Genomic DNA, 17315 nt, shown 5'->3' with positions numbered 1-17315 from the left:
TAAATGATTCTGAGAAGGTCAGGCACGGTGGCTCACACCTGTAATCCCAGCACTTTGGGAGGCCGAGGCAGGAGAATCGCTTTAGCCCAGGAGTTAGAGACCAGTCTGGGCACATAGTGAGCCCCTGTCTCTATAAAAAATACACAAATTAGCCGGGTGGGGTGGCAAATACCTGTAGTCCCAGTCACTCGGGAGGCTGAGGTGGGAAGACCACTTGCGCCTGGGAGGTCAAGGCTGCAGGAGTCCAAGATCACGCCACTGCCCTCCAGCCTGGGTGACAGAATGAGACTCTGTCTCAAAAAGAAAGAAAATAATCTTGAGAAAAATCACTTATCCTCCACTTTCAATTCTTCACTTATAAAATGGAAAAAACCTGTGTCTATATACTTCTCAAAAATGTTTTAGGAGAAAACAGAACATATAACAATGACTCGAATTCTTTACACATAAAGTATTGAGATTTTGCCCTACTTCACTATGTTTGACGATATGAAGGAAACTTAGAAGCAGGAAAACTCCCACCAAAATAAATACGAAAGCTAACAAGTTAGTCTGCCACACTTCCATTAATGCTGACTGAAGGCACTAGACCCCGGAGCTAGAGACAAAGGATATTCTTAGCTGCAGCAGAACAGTAATGAGATTTACCAGCGTGGTTGCAACAGTTTCTCAAGTCCCAAATCCCATAGGGCAATATGGAGGACCCAGTAGAGCTCGCAAATACAGTGGGGTGAGTCACAGGAGAGAAACCCGAGCTTAGGGAATGTGTTGTTGTTAAGCAAGCCTATTCTTTGTCTGGAAAAAGCGCAGGTGCAGTGTAAAAACTGCAATGCACCATCATCTCGGAATTACTAGGTACATGAGCAATCCTGAGAAGTGACCCAGGGACAACAGTCAAAGCCCTGGGATGTTGGCAAACGCAGCAAGTTGTGTAGGAGCCAAAGAGGCCCATAGTGGACTGTATCTCAGCATACAGGGCGTAACAATGAAAATGAATACAATTGTTTTAAAAGGTTATACGGTTACTTAAAGAACTATGATTCTAGTTCCAAAGGAAAAAGATGCAAGGAGGAAATTTTACCATGCTATTTTCACTGCCTTTGGAAAGAGGATCAAAAGATTGAAATGTGGAGACTACTGACTTTCCATTGTGTATGTTAACAGATTCCAATTTTTTAAAAACCACTACTTGAAGTCCATAGACTTGGAAAAATTATTAAAAATTGCTGAAGTAACTGCCACATCATGTAAATATCCTCAAAATAGTGATTGTTTTTTATGAACTAAGAAGAAAAGAATAGTCCTTTGGACCACTGTGCAATCATGAGAAGGAGGCCAATAAGATGTGATAGAAAAGGAAGGAGAAGAGGGCATGTGGAAAGGAAAGGTTACAGAGGGAAGAACTGATATGTGGATGATATTTTTTCCAACAGAAAAATCCTGGTTTTGAAGACTCAGTTGGGTTTAAAGCATCACAGAAAAAGTAGGAGGATTCCACATCCTGTTTCCTCTCCCTTGTATTGCAAAAGTATGAATGAGGGCCAGTCATTCTCAGCCAGGCTTTAAAGTGTGCCATTTGGCTGCCAGATACCCATTACACTAATTGGGTCACCAGCCTCATCTAGATCTCGTTGGCACAAGGATTCCAGGGCTGCCCATTTCTTCTGCAGCGTTAAATTGACATACAATAAACCATAAAATATTCACATGGACCTGTACTCTCCTTTTGTATTATATGGTAGCCCAAGAATGATTTTTCAACAGGCTACTTGAATGATTTGAAGAAACGCCAATACTAAATATGTTTGTCGGGCTTAAAACACTTAATTTTACACTTTCAGAGGATTTGAAACATTTGCAAATGGAATCACTGTCTGCCTTGAGAATTTTTTCTCATTAAGCCTATAGACACAACTGCTCCAGCCTAACAAATACAGAAATCAGAATATGTTTAAGAATAGAAAAAGAAAGATTTAATATATTCACATTCAGAAAGAAAAATGTCTACATCAACATACATATGGCTATATATAGTCATGTGCTACATAATAACATGTCAATCAACGATGGACCACATACATATACAATGGTGGTCCCATAAGATTATAATGGAGGTAAAAAAATTCCCATTGTTTAGTATTTACTATACTATACATTTTATTGCTATTTTAGAGTGCATTCCTTCTGCTTATATAAAAAAAAGTTAACTATAAAACGCCTCAGGCAGGTTCTTCAGGAGGTATTTCAGAAAAGGCATTGTTATTAGAGAAGATGGTAGCTCCATACCTACTGTTGTTCCTGAAGACCCTTCAGTGGGGCAAGATGCAGAGGTGGAAGACAGTAATATTGATGATTCTGACCCCATGTACGCCTAAGCTAATGTGCATGTTTTTGTCTTCATTTTTAACAAAAAAGTTCAAAAAGTTGTAAATAGATTAAATAGAAACAAAAAGCTTATACAAAGGAACAGAAAGAAAGAAAATAAGTTTGTACAGTTGTACAAGTATTTGTATTTTAAGCTAAGTGTTATTACAGAAGAGTTTAAAAGTTTAAAAATTAAAAAGTGTATAAAGTAAAAACGTTACAGCAAGCTAAGGGTAATTTATTATTGAAGAAAGAGTCTGGCACAGTGGCTCATGCCTATCATCCCAGCTACTCAGGAGGCTGAGGTGGGAGGATTGCCAGAAGTTCTAGAGCAGCCTGGGCAACACAGCAAGACCTTATCTCAAAAAAAGGAAGGAAGGAAGGAAGGAAGGAAGGAAGGAAGGAAGGAAGGAAGGAAGGAAGGAAGGAAGGAAGGAAGGAAGGAAGGAAGGAAAAAAAACTAGCTGAGTGTGGTGGGACATGCCTGAAGTCCTAGCTACTCAAGAGGCTGAGGTGGGAAGATGCCTTGGGTCCAGGAGTTTGAGGCTGAAGCAAGCTACTGCCACTGTACTTCAGCCTGGGTAGCACCACAATATCCCGTCTCTAAAAAATATAAAGAAGGAAAAAAATTTAAATAAATATAATGTAGCCTAAGTTTACAGTGTTTATAAAGTCTAAAGCAGTGTACAGTAATGTCCTAGGCCTTCACATTCACTCACTACTCATTCAGTGACTCACCCAGAGCAACTTCCAGTTCTGTAAGCTCCATTCATAGTAAGTGCCCTATACAGATGTGCCATTTTTAATCTTTTAAACTGTATTTTTACTGTATCTTGTCTATGTTTCCATATGTTTAGATACACAAATAATAACATTGTGTTATGATTGCCTACAGTATTCGGTACAGTCACATGCTATACAGGTTATAGCCCAGAAGCAATAAGCTATATCATATAGCCTAGGGATGTGGTAGGCTATATCATCTAGGTTTGTGTAAGTCCACTCCATGATGTTTGCACAATGACAAAATCACCTAATGACACATTTCTTAAAACATATCCCCATCGTTAAGCAACACATGACTATATGTAAATTTTATACTGAAATATAAGAAAAACCTATGAACACTAACTACTTATAGATATATTGATTTATTTTTTGTTTTTATTCTCCATTTAAACCAGTAGATTTGAATGAATATTAATGTTAATTTTTACTGAAAAAACTAATGCTTAATAAAAGTAACTCTCCACTAAAACTTTTGGATAGCCACAATTTTTTAAATGAGACTTCATGTTAATGCTACACTATTAAACTTTTTCCAAAGGAGTCACATACTCAACAGATTTTTTGTTAGACATTTCTGAATTTCAGACAACAGAATTCACTCAAATTGGTTTAAGAACAAAAGGATTTACTGCAGGTAGCAGGTCACTTACAGAATCTTTGGGAAGGTTTGTAAAATGGTTTCTAGTTCAAACTTCCAGCAACAACTCTGGTGAAGACGCTGGGCTGACCTCGGAATCACAATGTCTTCACCACAGTTAGGAAGGGGGTGGCGGGGGTAGACACCATATCTGACCAAAGAATGGCGTGATTTTTGCTAATACCCGCACCAGAAAAAACTGATATCCCATGTCCTTCCTTTTTCCCCACATATATTGATTTCAAATCAAAATATCATGAAGAGCTAATTGTCAGAATCTAAATCATTATACATTAAAAAGAAAAGGTAGGCTCAGAAAGGTAGCTTTTAGTTTGTTTTCTCTTTTGTTTGTATTCTACACTGAGATGATGGTGTTTACACTGTGAAAAACTATAAAATCATTAGAATCTGTTTAAAATATTTGAGACAACCCAAAAATACACATGTTAACTGTATTTTATTTATCATAAAATACAAAGTCTTCACCTAACCCATTTTGCATATTTTTTTCACATTCTAGATAAATAAGTGGATTGTTAAAGCAGTCTAATAACTTTTTTATGTTTTGGTACTTTGCTTATATTAAGTTTGGTCATTATCCCTCCCTCCCTCCTTCCTTCCTTCCTTCCTTCCTTCCTTCCTTCCTTCCTTCCTTCCTTCCTTCCTTCCTTCCTCTTTCTCTCTTTCTTTCCTTCTTTCCTTCTTCTTTCTTTCCCTCTTTTAAATTTTTTATATAGGGCCTCACTCCATCACTCAGGCTGGAGTGCAGTAATGCAGTCTCTTACTCACTGCAGCCTCAACCTCCCAGGCTCAAGTGATCCACCCCAGCCTCCCAAGTAGCTAGAACTACATGGATGCACCACCACACCTGAATAATTTTTGTATTTTTTGTAGAGATAGAGTTTCACCATCTTACCCAGGCTGGTCTTGAACCCCTGCACAAAAGCAATCCTCCTGCCTCAGCATCCCAAATTGCTGGGATTAGAGGCATGAGCCAGTATGCCCAGCCCATCATTCTAGTTTCAATTCTACTTTCCTTCAGGCTGGTTTGAAAACTCACCATTATATCATAGAGTTCAAATAACAAACCCCAAATTATCACACACTTTTTGGTCAATATTTATTTGTAATGTGTCTTTTGTCTCTGAAGTTTTGTTAAACTCTATTCACTACCTGCCACTGCCTTTTTTAGGGGACTGCCAAGACCTAAATGAAACATTTTTGTGTTACTTACTTTTGATAGATTGCAGTCTGGCAAAGTTGGAGCTGCACTGTACTTGGCAAACTGAAAAATGACCTATTCTTCCTTAGCCATAGCTGAATCTTAAAAAAAAAAAAAAAAAAAAGGAAAATAAATAAATAATAGCTTATAGAAAGGTTAAAGGAAAATTATTATTATCACAAATTCCTTCAATGTTTCTGAAACCAAAACAAGAATAGTTTGTATGTGTTCTCCAAGGTCTAGTCATTTTTTATGTGATAGATGCCAGGAAGTAAAATCTTCTATATACAGATTCATAAGAATTTGATATGATCCTAATAAAGCAAAACTTCCATGGAAGGGAAAGAAACATCAGATACAGTAAGGAGCACTCATGAACTTCTGTGATGCTAGGCCAACTACCTCCATGAAGAAATTGGTAAGGAATCTTTCAGAACCTAGCTTGCTCAGCAAAACAGGATAAACCAAGGACCAGAAAAATAAAATCTGATGGTGGTCAGGAGTCCTTCATTGGAAGACATTACAGGTGAGATTTAAACATGTCTTTTTTCCTCTTCCAAAGTATTAGGTTTTGAAATGTATTACCGTTGCATCTGCCTGCTATTTTTAAGAAAGAACAGTCTTACAAGAAATGCTTAAAGGAGTTATTTAAGCAGAAACGAAGGATGACAATTACTTTCATGAATACATATGAAAGTATAACACTCACTGGTAGAGGTTGATACATAGTCAAATCCAGAATACTGTAATGGTGGTATGTAAATCATACACATCTCTAGTATGAAGGTTAAAAGTAAATATGATTAAATAATAACTAAAGCAGCCGAGCACGGTGGCTCATACCTATAACCCTAGCACTTTGGTGGGCCAAAGCAGGCAGATTGCCTGAGCTCAGAAGTTTGAGACCAGCCCAGCCAACATGGTAAAACCCCATCTCTACTAAAAAAGACAAAAATTAGCTGGGCATGGTGGCCGATGCCTGTAGTCTTGGCTACTTGGGAGACTGAGGCATAGGAATCACTTGAACATGAGAGGCAGAGATTGCACTGAGCCGAGATCACACCACTGCACTCCAGCCTGGGTGACAGAGCAAGACTCTGTCTCGAAAAAATATAAAAAAATTTAAAAAAAGCTATAATAAGTTGTTAAGAAATATACAGTTTAAAAAGATATAAATTGTGACATCAAAAACACAAAATTGCAGGGGGGAGGGTAAAAAAATCTAGATTTTTTTTGTATGTGACAGCAGTTAAGTTGTTATCAGCTTAAAATAGTAGACTATAACTTTAAAAGGTTTTATGGAAGCCTCATGGAAACCACAAAACAAAAATCTACAGTACATATTCAAATTATAAAGAAAAAGGAGCCAAATTTAGCATTAAAGAAAAATCATCAAATCACAAAGATGGACAACAAGAAAGAAAGAAGAAAGAAAGAAGGAAGGAAGGAAAGGAAGGAAGGAAGGAAGGAAGGAAGGAAGGAAGGAAGGAAGGGAGAGAGAGAAAAAGAAAGAAAGAAAAAGAAAGAAAGAAAAAGAAGGAAAGAAAGAAAGAAAGAAAAAGAAAGAAAGAAAGAAAGAAAAGAAAAGAAAAGAAAGAAACTACAAAACAAAACAACGAGAACACACATAACAAAATAGCAGTAGTAAGTCCTTACCTGTAAATAATGCTCTTGAATATAAATGGATTAAATTCTCCAATCAAAAGACAGAGTGCATGACTAGATTAAAAAAAAAAAAGAACCAACTGTATGCTCCCTACAAAAGACCCACTTAAGCTCTAAGGACACACATAGGTGAAGGTGAAAGGACAGAGGAGGATATTCCAGGCAAATAGTAACCCAAAGACAGCAGTGGTAGCTATACTTATATCTGATAAAATAGACTTCAAGTCAAACACTGTTGCAAGAGACGATGAAGGTCATTATTTAATGATAAAGGAGTGAATTCATCAAGAGGACACAACCATTGTAAATACATATGTATTCGACATTGGAGCACCTAAATACATAAATCAAATATTAATGGACCTGAAGAGAGAAATAGGTAGCAATACAATAACAGTTACAGACTTCAATACTGTACTTTCAACAATTGATAGATCAACCAGACAGCAAATTAAAATGGAAATACTGGACTTGAATGAACAGTTTTGACCAAATGGATCTAATAGACATACACAGAGTATTCCATCCAACAGCAGCAAAATACACATTTTTCTATAGTGCACATGGAACATTACACAGGATAGACTATAAGTTAGGCTACAAAACAAGTCTCAACAAATTATTGAAATTGTATCTAGGATCATTTCAGACCACGAGGATATCAAACTAAAACTGTATAACAGGAGGAATCTTAGAAAAGTTACAAACACGTGGAAATTAAGCAACATACTCCTGAAAAACAAATGGGTCAAAGAAGGAATCAAAAGGAAAATGTAAAAATAGCTTGAGACAAATGACAATGGAAACACAATATACCAAGACCCATGGGATGCGTCAAAGCCAGTTCTGAAAGGAAAGTTTATACTAGTAAATGCCAACGTTAAAAAAGAAGAAATCTCTCCAATAAACACTTTAATATTATGTCTCAAGGAATAAGAAAAAGAGAAATAAACTAAACACAAAGTTAGCGTGAGGAAAGAAATAATACCAATCGGAACACAAATAAACCAAATAGAAAACAGAAAAACTGTAGAAAGAACTGATAAACTAAGGGTTGGTTTCTTGAAAAAATAAAATTGGCAAAACCTTAGCTAGTCTATCGAAGGAAATAATCAAATAAATTAAATCAAAAATTAAAGTGAAGAAATAACAACAGATACCTCCATGGGAAAAATGATTATAAGGGACTATTATGAACATTTTTATGCCAACAAATTAGACAATCTAGAGGAAATGGAAAAAATCCTGGAAAAATATAACCTACCAAGATTGAAATAGAAAGCCCGAACAGACCAATAACAAATAATTAGATTGACGGAGTAATTTTAAAACCTCTCCCAAAAGAAAAGCCCAGGACCAGATGGCTTCACAGATGAATTCTTCCAAAAATTCAAAGAGTTAATGCCAATACTTATTAAGTTCTTTTGAAGAACAATGATAGAGGAAATACTTCCAAATTTTATGAGACCAGCATCACCCCGATACCTAAGCCAGACAAATACATCATCATAAGAAAAGAAAACTACAGGCCAATTTCTCTGATTAACAATGATGTAAAAATCCTCAATAAAATATTAGTAAACCAAAACTAACAAACATCAAAAAGATTATACATCATAATCAAGTAGGATTTATCCCCGACATGCAAGACTGGTTTAACATATGCAAACCAGTAAATGTGATACATCACATTAACAGAATGAAAGATAACAACCACATGATCATCTCAAATGACTCAGAAAAAGCACTCAACAAAGTCCAACATCCTTTCTTGATAAAAACTCTCAAAAGTTTATGTATAAAAGGAAAGTTTCTCAATGTAATAATGGCCATTTTTTAAAAACCCACAGCTAACATTTAAATCAATGGGGGAGAACTAAAAGCTTTTTCACCAAGATCCAGTACAAGGCAAGGAAAGCCACTCTCGCCACTTCTATTCAACATAGTGCTGAAAGTACTAGCAAGAGCAATCAGAGAAAGAAAAAGAAGAAGAAAAAAAAAATGAAATGAAAGGCATCCGAATCAGAACGGAAGAAGTCAAATTATCTCCATCTGCAAATGACATGATTATATATATTTAAGAAGCCCACCAAAAAATTGTTACAAATAATAAATGAATTCAGTAAAGTTGCAGGACACAAAATCAACATGCAAAAATCAGCAGCATTTTTATACACAAACAACAACATAAATGAAAAAGAAATCAAGAAAGTTATCCAATTTATGATAGCATTAAAAAATTAAAACACTTAGGAATAAATTTAACCAAGAGGTGAAAGATCTGTACACTGAAAACTATAAAACATTGATGAAAGAAACTGAAGAAAACACAAATAAACTGAAAGATATCTTGTGCTTATGGATGGGAAGAATGACTATTGTTTAAATGTCCATATTACCCAAAGCAATATACAGATTTAATGCAATCCCTATCGAAATCCCAATGACATTCTTCACAGAAAATTTTTTTTAAATCCTAAAATTTTTACTGGACTATAAAAGACCCCAAATAGCTGAAACAATTTTGAGAAAGAAAAACAAAGTTGGAGGCATGACACTTCTGCTTCATAATTGTATTACAAAGTTATAGTAATCCAAACAGTATGGTACTGGCATAAAAACAGACACATAGACCAGCAGAATACAATAGACAGCCCAGAAAAAAATCCAAACATATTTATGGTCAACCAAATTTTGACAAGCACACTAGGAGGACACAATAATAAAAGATTAGTCTTGTCAACGAATAGTGCTTGGAAATTTGCATTTCCACATGCAAAATAATGAAATTGGACTCTAATACTATACACAAAAATCAACTCAAAATGGATAAAAGAACTGTATATAAGACCTCACAATTATTTTTTGGATATCACACCAGAAACTTAGGCCACAAAAGCAAAAATAAATTAATGGGATTACATCAAACTAAAAAGCTTCTGCACAGCAAAGGAAACAATCCACAAAATGAAACAGATGCTTATAGATTAGGAAAAAGTATTTGTAAACCATATATTTAGGGGTTACTATCCAAAATTTAAAGAACTCATACAACTTAATAGTGAAGAAACAAATAACCTGATTTTTTAAATGGGCAAAAGTTCTCAATAGCCATTTCTCCAAAGAAGACATAAACATGGCCAACAGGTATATGAAAATGTGCTCAACACTATTAATCATCAGGGAAATACAAATCAAAACCACGATGGGATACCAACTCACACATGGCTATTATCAACAAGTCAAAAGATAGCAAATGTTGGTGAGGGTGTGGAGAAAAGGAAAGTCTTGTACATTGTTGGTGGGGATGTAGACTGGTACAGCCATTGTGGAAAACAGTATGGAAGCGCCTAAAGAAATTTAAAATAGAACTACTATATATATGACCCAGCAATCCCTCTTCTGGGTCTATACCCAAAGAAAGTGAAATCACCACCCTCTAAAGATATCTGCACTCCCATGTTCATTGTAGCATTATTCACGGTAGCCAAGATATGGAAACAATCTAAGTATCCACTGATGAATGAATAAAGGAATTATGATATGATATGATATGATATGATATGATATGATATGATATGATGCGGTATGTTCATTGTAGCCTTATCCACAGTAGCCAAGATATGGAAACAACTTAAATGTCCCTTGACAGATGAATGAATAAAGAAACTGTGGAGTGTGTGTGCGTGTGTGTGTGTATGTGTGTGTGTGTGTATAATGGAATATTATTTAGCTCTAAAAAAATAATGAAATCTTGCCATTTGCCACAACATGGATGAGGCTGGAGGACATTATGCTAAGTAAAATAAGCCAGACACAGAAAGAAAAATATTACATGATGTCACTTATATGTAGAATCCTAAAAATATCAAAAATATAGAGACATAGAATAAAACAGTGGTTACCAGGGGTATGGGGGTCCGGGGAGGAAATGGGGAGACGTAGGTCAGAGGACACAAGGTAGGAGGTGTGTAGGATGAACATATCTAGAGCTCTAATGTACTGCATGAAGACTATAGTTAATAAAATTGTACTATGTATGGGTTTCATGCTAAACGAGTAGGTTTTAGCTGCTCTTGCTACTAAAACAAAAAAAAAGGTAACTATGAGAGATGATGAATATGTTAATTTGCTTCACTATAGTAACTTTTTTTTTTTTTTTTTAAGGCAGGGTTTCACTCTGTTATCTAGGCTGGAGTGCAATGGCGTGACCATAGCACACTGTAGCCTTGAACTTCTGAGTTCAAGTGATCCTCCCACCTCAGCCTCCTGAGTAGCTGAGACTAGAGGTGTGTGCCATCACACCCAGCTACTTTTGACTTTTTTTTACAGATGGGGTCTCACTATGTTACCTAGGCTAGTCTCTAATTCCTGGCCTCAAGCAATCTTCCTGCCTTGGCCTCCCGAAATGCTGGTATTACAGGCGTGAGCTGCCAAGCCTGGCCAATAGTAACCTTTTTACTGTATATGGACCTTATAACACCGTGTGGTATACCTTAAATATACACAATAAATTTTATTTTAAAAAATAGACAAAAGATTAACTCAGAGTGGATCAATGATCTAAACAGAAGAGTTAAAACCATTAAAGCAGAAAACAAGTCTTTATGACCTTGGATTTCATAACAGATTCTTAGCTATGACACCAAGAGCACAAACATTAAAAGAAAAAATAAACTGCACTTCATTAAACTGCTTTTTGCATCAAAGGACTTCCTCAAGAAGGCGAAAAGACAACAAAATGGGAGAAAATATTTGCAAATCATATATCTGATCATATCCTGAATACGTAAGGAACACTTACAATTCAATCACAATAAGGCAAACAACCCAATTTAAAACTGGGCAAAGAACTTGAATAGATATTTCTCCAAAGATACATGAATGGCCAATAGGTATTAGAACAATTGCTCAACATCATTAGTCATTTAGGAAATGCAAATCAAAATCACAGTGAGATACCACTTCACCCCTACTACAATGGCCATAATAAAAAGAAAAGAAAAATAACAAGTGTTAGCAAGAATGTGGAGAAATTGGAATCTGTGGGCATTGCTGGTGGAAATGTAATATGGTGTAGCTGCTATGGAAAACAGTTTGGCAGTAACTCAAAAAAGTAATTGATTATATGATTCATCAATTCCACTCCTAAGTAAATACCCAAAATAACTGAAAACATGTACTCAAACAGACATTTGTACATCAATGTTCACTGCAGTATTATTCACCATAGCCAAAAGGTGGAAACAATCCAATATCCATTGACAGATAAATGGATAAACAAAATGTACTATGCACATACTGTGGAATATTATGCAGCCATTAAAAAGAATGAAGTTATAACACATGCTACAACATGGATGAACCCTGAAAACATCATGCTAAGTTAAATAAGCCAGCCACAAAAGAAAAACTATTGTAAGATTCCCCTTATATATCTAGAATAGGCAAATTCATAGAGACAGAAAGTCAATCAGAATCTATCAGGTGCTGGGGGAAGTGGGTAATTGAGAGTTATTACTTAATGGTCACAGAATTTCTGTATGGGGTGATAGAAAAGATTTGGAAACAGATAGTGGTGATCACTGCACAATGGTGTTGTATGTGTAATTAATCCCACTGAATTGTACACTTAAAATGGTTGGAATGGCATATTTATATTATACATATTTTACCACAATAAAAAAATCTTAAGATATGCTCATAACAGGTAGAAGCTATTAGTTAAGGTTTTAGGTACCCTAAAATTTCAAGTGTTTTTAAACCTAGTAGCCATTGCAGAAAATTGTTGCCTAGCAGGTCAGAAAATGAGGGCAGCACTACAAAGGAATTTGGGGGACAATGAAAGAGTTCTGTACATAACCATTATGGTGAATACATGACTGTGTGTTTCTCAAGACCCGTAGAACTAGAGTTGAACAAAGAAAGAAATTATAGAAAATGACAGCTAGGTTTGTATCTGTGGGAGAATAAATTACAAACAGGCTAAAGGAAAATTCTAGAACAATCCCTGTGCTAATGGACTAGAGCTAGAGATATAATTATGAACTAATGTTTATTTATTATATATACAGATGGATATACAGAAATAAATATAGACACATGGATTGGTATACACACAATCATTTGCTAGCTCTATAAGCTGAGAGGGGCTATAAGCAATGACCACCTAGAGGCAATGGGGAATCCTAGGGGCCAGATTTTGGGTTCTAAATGCCATTCTCTGATAAAAGGAACCATGTTTCTTAAAGAAACGGGTGATTCTTAGACTGGGACATGGGAAATAGAAGCAGTTCATCTTGCAGCGACAGAGGGTGACTTAGCGCTGCAAAGAAACATGCAAAAAGATGAGAGCTCCTAATAATTTGAGCAATACAATAAACAAGAACTGTAATTAATTATAACCCAAAGAGTAAAATAACTATCCATAAATCAGTAAATATTCGTGAGTCCATATACAACAGAAAGAAGGAAAGAGGAGGAGGGAGGAAGACAGGAAGGGAAGGAGAGAGGAAGAAAAGAAGATAGGGAGGGAAGAGGGAGGAAAGAAAGAAGGAAGGGAAGGAAAGAAGGAAGGAAGGGAGGGAGGGAGGAAGGGATTTTCCCTGACAGAATAATTCCAATTAATACATGGTGAAGAAATGTGGAAAACAGAATGTCACCGTTAGGGTGCCACAGTTGTAACTGCAGCAGGCAAGACCCACTGACAAATGCTAAAATTAGTGAGCAAAACTTTAAAGAGTATCAGGGCATTCATGTTGCTTCAAAATATCTGCCATCAAATATTTATTAATAACTGTGGTAGTTTAACATGTCTACAAATCCTTAAACACTCTCCCTCCAGGAAGTGAAGTTTAATACCCCTGGATTGGACCTAATAACTCCAGGGTCGGTCTGGACTTCATAACTCACTTCCAAAGGACAAAGTATGGAAAGCGGAAATGATAACTTTACAGTGCACAGACCTGGCAGACAGTACCTTAACCAAGTGATCAAGCCCAGCATCACCAGTAATAACACATAGTGACATTCAGCACCCAAAGTCAATAACCTCAGTCTGATCATGAGAAAACATCAGACAAAACCAAACTGAAAGACACTCTACAAAACGTCTAACCACTGCTCTTCTAAAGTGTCAAGGTCATGAATGACAAAGAAAAACTGATGAACTGTCACAGACTGAAGGAGATTAAAGAGGCATGACAACTAAAGGCAGTGCAGTATCCTAACCTGAATCCTGGAACAGGAGAAAGACATGTGTGGAAACACTGGGGAAATCTAAATAGTCTAAATTTAGTCAATAGTATTTTGTTGAGCTAATCTTAATTTCTTAATTTTGATTATTGTACCATGGCTATGTGAGATATTAACATTATGGGAAGCCAGGTAAAAGGTATATGGGGACTGTCTATACTATCTTTGCAAGTCTTCTGTAAGTCTAAAATTATCAAAATAAAGAGTTTAAAATTTGTTTAGCCTCAGCTGAATACAAGGGTTATACTCAGCAACTTGAAGTAGAAGGGTTTCAAACCCTGGTGACTGAAGTTGAAAATTAAAACAACTCATCAGTAACCACTTACTCCTTGTTACTACTCACCAGGGTAATTTGTGTCCAACTTTCCCAAACTAAAATCTACCAGGAAATTGGCTAGGGTAGTGTTCTCGGTTGTTGCTCTGCAGGCTGGCCCTGTTTCAATCCACCCGGCTGCAGGCCCTGCAGTGGACTAGGGAGATTCAGCTTCCAGTTCAACCCCTTTCTCCTGCTATCCCTGCATCACTGATGTAGTTTAGCCCTGGTGGGTAATTTCGATATTTGGGATGGCTGAGCTGAAACAAAATAGATGGAAATTGGTGATAATTGGTACTTTGTGGAAAGGTGAGAAAAGCATAAAGAATGTACAGTTGATCCCTAAACAACACAAGTTTGAATTGTGTGGGTACACTTATACATGGATTTTCTTCTGCCTTGGCCACTCCTGAGACAACAAGACCAACCCCTCCTCTTCCTCTCCTCCTCAGCCTACTCAATGTGATGACAACAAGGATGAAGACCTTTATGATGATCCACTTCCACTCAATGAATAGTAAACATATTTTCTCTTCCTTATGATTTTCTCAATAGCATTTTCTTTTCTCTAGCTTACTCTGTGCTAAGAATACACTGTAACATACGTAAAAGAATACACATTACATACAACATACATGTACATATAAGAATACATATAACACACAAAATATGTGCTAATCAACTATGTTATTGGTAAGGCTTATGGTTGACAGTAGGCTATTAGTAGTTTTGGGGGAGTCAAAAGTTGTATGTGGATTTTCAACTGCACAGGGAGTTGACACCCCTAACCCCTACATTGTTAAAGGGTCAACTGCAGTAATGTTCAGCTCTGTCCTTTCTTCTTTTTTTAAATTGAATTTTTTTTTTTGTTTTGTTTTTGTTTTTTTGTTTTGTTTTTTGAGACAGAGTCTCACTGTGTCCGCCAGGCTGGAGTGCAGTGGCAATCTCAGCTCACTGCAACCTCCGCCTCCCGGGTTCACGCCATTCTCCTGCCTCAGCCTCCCAAGTAGCTGGGACTACAGGCATCCGCCACCACGCCCAGCTAATTTTTTATATTTTTAGTAGAGACAGGGTTTCACCATGTTAGCCAGGATGATCTCGTTCTCCTGACCTCTTCTTACTGAAAATGCATGCAGCATTGAGGTAAGCATCTACCTTAAGGACAATGCAGAGGAAACCCTCTGGCTGATAGAAATTTTATTCCCTGAACTGACAACTACTCTTACCTGATTAAATACAAGCTTTCCATCCCTGCTATCACCTCTGGAGCTCCTTGAAGAAGTAAAAGGGGATTTTGAATTTTGAGTATTTCCAAATGTCTAATGAGATCATTTATTTACCTGTGATAAAGTCACCCAGAATAATATGTAAATTGTATTTGCTTCAGCTGGAATCACATCCACTCAGCATGGAAATATGGGTTATTTTTATTATATTTTTATTTATAAAGAATAACTGATCAAAAGTGCTGATAGGAAGATATGTCTTAAATTTTCAAAAGGGGAGACAAATGGATTATTAATGAATGACTTTTGTTCAGGAGGCAAAAACCATTGAAAACATAGGGTTCATGGGGCAGCAATGAGTAGAAACTAGTGCACTGCTGTGTAAGATAGATACCCTGCCCTTGGCTCTTGACTCTGAAAGTCCCCACTCCTACCCCGTCATCAGCATCCTCACCCCCAGCACTTCTTCCTACCCTGGAAAGCCTTTTCTGGTGATCTTTTCCTGTAAATTAGAAGTGCTTGGTAATTTAATGTCATCTTAATTGATTTATGCATGTACAAGAAAGCTATAAATCTCAAAACATGCAGATGATTCATAAAGACTTGAGTAAATATAGTGTCTATTTTTACATCTTCAGGTTTACAATTTGTTATTTAAAATAGATTCCCTAAAAAAGATGAACTGAATTTAAATCATGTTTATTTATACTCCTTTTTCCAAGTTGCAAATTCACTGTTAAGTTGAAGTCTGCCTCTGCCCACACATGAATTTCAGGTCATAGTAACAAGAATTTATATGGCTGTGATATTTACTAGTGCTAGATCTCTCCGGGCTAAAAGGTTGTCAGTGAATTCAAGGTAATGTCATAAGCACAGAAAACACTGACTTTTAGAAATGTCTGGTGCCAAAAGATGATGAAAATACTTGTAATAGAGTACTTTATTCTTAGGATATTCTGAAATGCTTTATATCTTAAAATGTTTAAAAATCAATACTGCTTTTTACTTTATAGCTGGTTTACAAAACATAGTACATATCCTTTAGAAGCTAAAAAACAACTGTAAATTCAATTTACCCAAGCACACAAAAATTTTCACAGAAACAGAAAAGATTCACCTAATCTTTTAGGGACAGAAATCTATATCTACGTAGTGGATCACTGAAGTCTGCTAGGGAAGTGTACTAGTTCCTAATCATTGCTGCCCCATGAACCATATGTTTTCAAAGGCGTTTGCCTCCTGAACAAAAGTCATTCATTAATAGTCCATCTATCTCTCTCTTTTTAAAATTAAAGACATATCTTCTTATCAATCAGTACTTTTGATCAGTTATTAAATACATTTATTTATATTCAAAATTTGTTATCTATCTCAAACATACTCCACAAAAAATACACATATTAGGAACTCAAGGATCAATATTCCTTTAACCAATGTACAAAATACATGAAAGGGAAGAACTGCTTCATTAGACCAAAGAAAATAGAAATATCCCCACCACCTTTATTTAATACCATTTTGTTTTCTAAAACACTAAAACTAAGGAAGGATTAAGAGAGTACACACATAAGAAAAATAATTTGTCATGACTTTTTTATAGTGTGATATGATTTGTCTCTGTTTCCTGACCCTCATCTCGAATTGTAATCCCCACATGTCAAGGGAGCGAGGTGATTGGATCATGGGGGCAGTTCCCCCATGCTGTTCTCATGAGAGGAGTGTGTTCTCACAAGATCTGATGGTTGTATAAGTGTCTGGCATTTCCCCTGCTTGCACTTCTCTCACCTGCTGCCTTGTGAAGAAGTGCCTGCTTCCCCTACACCTTCTGCCATGATTGTAAGTTCC

Source organism: Rhinopithecus roxellana, chromosome 2 (assembly GCF_007565055.1).
Source record: "Rhinopithecus roxellana isolate Shanxi Qingling chromosome 2, ASM756505v1, whole genome shotgun sequence".
NCBI lineage: Eukaryota > Metazoa > Chordata > Mammalia > Primates > Cercopithecidae > Rhinopithecus > Rhinopithecus roxellana.
This window is presented reverse-complemented; position numbering follows the sequence as displayed.